The 5,920-nt window shown below is 42.6% G+C and overlaps 2 non-coding genes across 2 annotated transcripts; one reads left to right on the top strand and one right to left on the bottom strand.

Annotated features, from left to right (window-relative positions):
- The first annotated feature begins 2,376 nt into the window (after positions 1-2,376).
- On the top strand, positions 2,377-2,448 carry TRNAP-AGG. The gene has a single exon. It is a non-coding gene; the product is annotated as a tRNA-Pro (tRNA).
- A 251-nt stretch (positions 2,449-2,699) lies between these two features.
- On the bottom strand, positions 2,700-2,771 carry TRNAP-UGG. Its single transcript has one exon. It is a non-coding gene; the product is annotated as a tRNA-Pro (tRNA).
- Positions 2,772-5,920: the final 3,149 nt, after the last annotated feature.

The raw sequence follows: 5,920 nt of genomic DNA, 5'->3' as shown, positions 1-5,920 counted from the left end.
TTCCAGGTGAGGCCTGACCAAAGCAGAATAGAGTGGCACAATGACTTAATCTAGACACTATACTTCTGTTGAGGTAGAAGTCAAAGATATAGCTTAGTCTGTAGAATCGGTATGTAGAGAGATCTTGTAGCACCTTTGAGACTAACTGAAGGAAAGAAGTTGGCAGCATGAGCTTTCATAGACTTCAGTCTCTTTGCTCTGATGCATTTAGTGAATGCATCTAAATGCATCTGAGAAACTAGACTGAAGTCTGCAAAAGCTCTACATACTTCTATTGATGCAGCCTAGAATCGCATTGGCCTTTTTAGCTGCCACATCACACTGTTGACTCATGTTCAACTTGTGTTCTAATTGGACTCCTAGATCCTTTTCACATGTCATCTTGTTAAGCCAGGTGTCCCCAATCCTATATCTATGCATTACATTTTTTCTGTCTATGTGCAGTACCTTAGATTTCTCCCTGTTGAAGTCCATTTGGTTAGTTCTTCTCTGCCTCCCATTCTTTCTCTTTGCCCTTAGCTTACATCCATTGCTGCAAAGTACAGCATTAGTTTGCCCATCAGCAGCAGCAACATGAACACAAAGCTTGTATCCAGGATCAGACCCAAGACAAGATGTCTTCCTGCCCTTCCCTTGGGATCTGTTTGTTATTGTTGTTTTGTGCCTTTAAGTCATTTCTGACTCGTGGCAGCCCTAAGGTGACCCTATCATGGGTTTTCCTTGGCAAGTTGCTTCAGAGGTGGTTTGCCACTGCCATGCCCTGAGGCTGAGAAAGTGTGACTTGCCCAAGGTCACTCAGTGGGTTTCCATACTGGGATTCGAACCCTGGAATCACAATCCAGTGTTCAAACCATTGCACCACACTGGCCATCATTAGTGGACTAGTTACGGATGAGTAATCTAGGTAACTGTTTCATATTCACAATTGCTACTTGTGACACTGTTGCCATAATCTGTTGTGACATATATTTGCGACACTGTTGCCGTTGTTGTAACCCCCTCCTTGCCAATCTACTGAACTGGGCATCGGTTGTTGTTGTTGTTTGTTTATATAGCACCATAAATCTGCATGGCACTTTGCAGGCACCATCAAAACAGCACACAACCTGCCAATGGTGTGCAATCTAAAAGTCATAAAATATACAGATAAGAAATCATAAAAAATAAATGATAAAAATATAAAATAACTTGGAGAAGGAGATCCATTCTGCAGGAATAATCCGCTTTGAAGCTGCTTTAACGGCCATGGCCCAAGGCTATGGGATTCTGGGAATTGTATTTGGCTGTAGCACCAGAGCTCAGTTTCAGAAGGAGCATGTTGTCACAAAATGCAAACGACACCCAGGAAAACCTAAAAATACATTTTCTTCCAAAATCATAACAGCTGCTAAGAATTGCAGAGATTGCAAAGGGCTTTGGGAAAGGGCTTTTTATGTTCGGAAGGCTTACTACGTATTCTCTATTGTTTTCATATAAATTTCATAGTATTTACTTTTGTTTTTTTGTTTTTCCAACCATCCCACAGTATTAATACTTTTTTTTAATTTTCATAGCTTGTGTCCCCCTGTTTTCTAGCTTTCTAAGCCTATTACTATCTATATTCTTTATTCGAGTATATACGAGAGTAAGATTTTCCAAGGAACTTCATGAATAAGAAACTTGGAAGGAGCAATTTGCCTTGCAAGCAAAAGACATGTAGAAAACATTTTTAAAAAACCCCATCTTGCAAAACTATTCACCTGAAGTGCTAAGAAATGCATGCATGTAACCAAGGTGCAGAAGAAATAAATATCCCACACAAAAACCATACAGATGCCTGCAGAGAAATGCAGAGGTTGCAATGGGCAGGGAAGCTTGCTTTGGGAGGATGGTGGGCCAGGATGGGAGGAATCTGCAAGGCACTCACTCCATGGGGAAATTTGGAAGGGACCATTTGCAGGAAACATGTCCAGGGGTATTGCTGTGTGGTGGGCCACGTATCAAAGTACAACCACACACACACCCCAAAAAACACCAAACAGTGATGTCTTCATTGGATCCACCAAAATGCACAAAATGCATGGTGCAAAAGCTTATTGGAAGCTCCCCCTTCATCAGGCAAAGGTGTTAAAAAGCATAGAGAAAGGGCAAAAATATTAGTGCAATAAAAAAAATGCAGCTTCTCTTCTGCCATTTAACATGCTGCTGAAGACCATCATCCTTTGCAAGAAAAAACTGCCAAGGATGCCTACATTTGCAGGATGCAGTTCCTGCTGCTGCAATGACAGCTTTCGCTCTATTTATAATGAAAGTTGTTTCCCCGCGCATGCGCGTTCGCATTCCTTTGCTGCAGAGCAATGGAAACAGAGAGAGATTTAGAAAGCCTTTGGATCAGCTGGCTCGTTGGTCTAGGGGTATGATTCTCGCTTAGGGTGCGAGAGGTCCCGGGTTCAAATCCCGGACGAGCCCATCTTTTTATTTATTATTCTTTTTATTTCCTCATTTCGAGAAGCTCCCCATATATTTTCCCTCTCTGTTGATGTTGCACCGGTTCCAAAAACTTTGCACTGCTTGATTTTTACTTTATTTTCCCTCCCCTCCAAGGATTTCAAAAAATGTTTCCTTTTGCCACTTGAGGAGGAAAGGGTTCCTCCAAGGAGAGGAAGGGAATTTTATTTCATTTTTTAAAAATGTTAAAGGGGGAAAAAAATATCACCAAAGGGCTCGTCCGGGATTTGAACCCGGGACCTCTCGGACCCAAACCGAGAATCATACCCCTAGACCAACGAGCCAGCTTGCAAAATAGGCTTCCAAAAATCCCCTAAGCAAGACGGGCTGCAGTTTCCTTGCCACTTGCTTGAATATATATATATATATGTCAGTGAACATATGCCTGCTAAAGGCACACGTTTTTATTTAATGTGCAAAGGGACCTTTCTAGCACCTTTGAGACTAACTGAAAGCAAGAAGCTGGGGGTGCTTCTGGACTCGTCACTCCACCTTACATCTCAGGTGGATGCGACAGTCAGGAGCACCTGTTATCAGCTTCGGCTGATACGCCAGCTGCGCCCCTACCTGGGCCGGAGGGACCTTGAAACGGTGGTACATGCTCTGATAACCTCTCGTTTGGATTTCTGTAATGCGCTCTACATGGGGCAACCCTTGTACCAAACCCGGAAGCTGCAACTGGTCCAGAATATGGCAGCAAAACTGGTTACTGGGGTTTCCAGGGCTAGCCACATAACACTGGTTCTTAAAGGTCTACACTGGCTGCCCATCCGCTTCCGGGCACAATACAAGGTGTTGGTTATTACCTATAAAGCCCTAAATGGCTTGGGCCCAGGGTACTTGGAGGACCGCCTCTCTCCATACAATCTGCCTCGCACACTCAGATCGACTGGGAAGCAAATGTTGATTGTTCCAGATGCTAGATGCTTGTCCACCGCACAGAGGGCCTTCTCCATCTCGGCCCCTAAGCTCTGGAACTCGCTTCCCGGTGAGCTCCGCTCGACCCCCTCCCTTGACCAATTTAAAAAAGGGCTAAAGACATATCTTTTCCAGCTTGCATTCCCCTAATTGCCCTGATGTAAATCTTCCTCTCTCCTCACTGTTGCTCTATAAGCTAGTTTGGAATTGTTATTGTTATTTTAACCTGTGATATGTGTAGTAATCTGTGATGTATTTGCTTGATGTTTTTATTGTATTTTATTGGCTGTGTGATTGTATAATCCACCATTGTGACCCGCCTTGATCTCTGGAAAGGCGGGCTAGAAATAAAGCTTTTATTATTTTATTATTCTTATTAAGAAGCTGGTTTCTTTCAGTTAGTCTGAAAGGTGCTTCAAGATCCCTTTGCATACTGATGTTCCAGACTAACAGGGCTATGTCTTTCCATTTTTATTTAATTATTTATTTAAGGATGCATGCTTGCAAGGTTATGCAATAGCAATAACCATATAGCAATAAACAGCAGAAATTGCAATAGCTCCTTTGTCTGACCTCCTGGCCTTTCCCCACTTGTTGGATGCATTTAATTCCTGCAATTCTTTTTCATGGGACTGGATGGTATCCAGCAAAGAAAACAGACTAACAGGGCTATGTTTCTGGATGGTGCCATGGCAGTTAAAGTGGTGTCAAAGTGGATCAGTTCTGCAGTACAGATGCAGTCATTGTTTAGTGTGAATGGGTTCCATGGTGCCAGCTGTAAACAGATTTGTTTGCAATAGAGGCCTTAACAATTTGAATGCACATTTATTTTGTGCATGGAAGATATACACTGAGCATGCTTAATGGAGGGGAGGGAGAAATGGAGATGTTGTTACGTGAAAAATAAAAGTGAAATGCACACTCCTGTCAAACTCTTAACTGCATCTATAATGAACACATGATGATTTCTTTGATACTGAGGTGGTTTGATGTGAGAAAGAGTCAGATTTCAGCTCCAGATAGCTAAACTCCTTTATTAAAATGTCATAAGGTTGAGATCAATCTAGGCATTTTTGGCAACATCAGCTGCCAGGCATGACTACGTTCACGCAGTCCCTCCATAATGACTCTGTAACCACCACAAAGCGAATCGTAATTGAAAATAATTTTACTCTCCAAAACGCACACACACATACAAAAATTGCAGAGCGCTTGGCATAATTATTTTAAATGATTGCCTCCAGGGTATTACAGCTCATCGAGATAAAAAACCTGAACCACAAAAGGAGAGTTTGGGATCTGAGACTTTCACGAGAAAGAGATGGATTGGTTGATTGGCAAGTGATGAAATCTCCAAAGACAAGAACACGGAAATGTCCCAAAGGCATTCAGGATTGTGAGCCGTCGTCACTACTCCGTTGGTACATAATACAGTGTCTAAAGAGGAATGTTTATGTATTTATTACATTTCTCTCACACCTTTCTTCAAGGAGATCAAGGCAGCATATCTGGCTCTATTCTCCTTGCTTTACCTTCACAACAATCCTGTAAGGTAGAACAGGATGAAAGACAATGGTCCAGGATGACCAGATGCCATCACCGCAAAGGAGGAATCGCAAAATGTTGAGCATATAAATATTCCAAAATCTGGGATGGGGGGGATCCAAAATCCTAAATACTTCTGGAATGGAGGACAGGGCGCTGCAAAATGTAGGACATTAAGTATTCCAAAATTGGTGGTGGGGGTATTCAAAATCTAAATATACTTCTGGTCCGCCAAGGAGGCAAAGGCATGGCAAAATATAGAACATTCAAGAGCAATGAAAGATATTACCAAATAAAAGCTAAAACACTCATATAAATACAAATCCATTTCTTATCTCCAAGTCATTTCTGACTAATGGTATCCCAAAGGCAAATCTATCATGGATTTTTCTTGGCAAGATGTGTTTGACATGGCTGTCCCCTGAGGTTGAGAGCAGTCACAGGGGCTGTTTGTATCTGGTTTTTTGATTCCATGATTTGTCAGCCTCAAGATGACACTGTTGTCCCCTTATGATACAGAATCACAGAGCTGTGCCTGATGGGTCATATAGTCCAACCCTCTGCTCAGTGCAAAAACTCAGTGCAAGAACTGCAGCTAAATATAAGGACTCAATGCAAAAACTCAACGCAAGGACTCCAGCTCAATGCAAGGACTCAACGCAAGGACTCCAGGTCAATGCAAGGACTCAGCCCAAGGTCTCCAGGTCAGTGCAAGAACTCAGTGCAAGAACTCCAGCTAGAGCATCCCCAGCAGGGAGCTGTCCAGCCTCCTTTGGAAGAAATCCAGACAAGCTGAACCTCTCTGGACCATTGGTTCCATTGATACAAATTGTTCTTGCTGTCAAGAAGTTTCTTCTGATGTTCAATGGAAATCTGGTTTTCCGTAACATAAAACCATTAGACCTGGCCCTACCCTCTGGGCAGCAGAGAACAAACTTGTCCCCTACTTTCTATGACAGCCCTTGTTATC

Source organism: Sceloporus undulatus, chromosome 3 (genome assembly GCF_019175285.1).
Source record: "Sceloporus undulatus isolate JIND9_A2432 ecotype Alabama chromosome 3, SceUnd_v1.1, whole genome shotgun sequence".
Classification (NCBI taxonomy): Eukaryota; Metazoa; Chordata; class Lepidosauria; order Squamata; family Phrynosomatidae; genus Sceloporus; species Sceloporus undulatus.
This window is presented reverse-complemented; position numbering and strand designations above follow the sequence as displayed.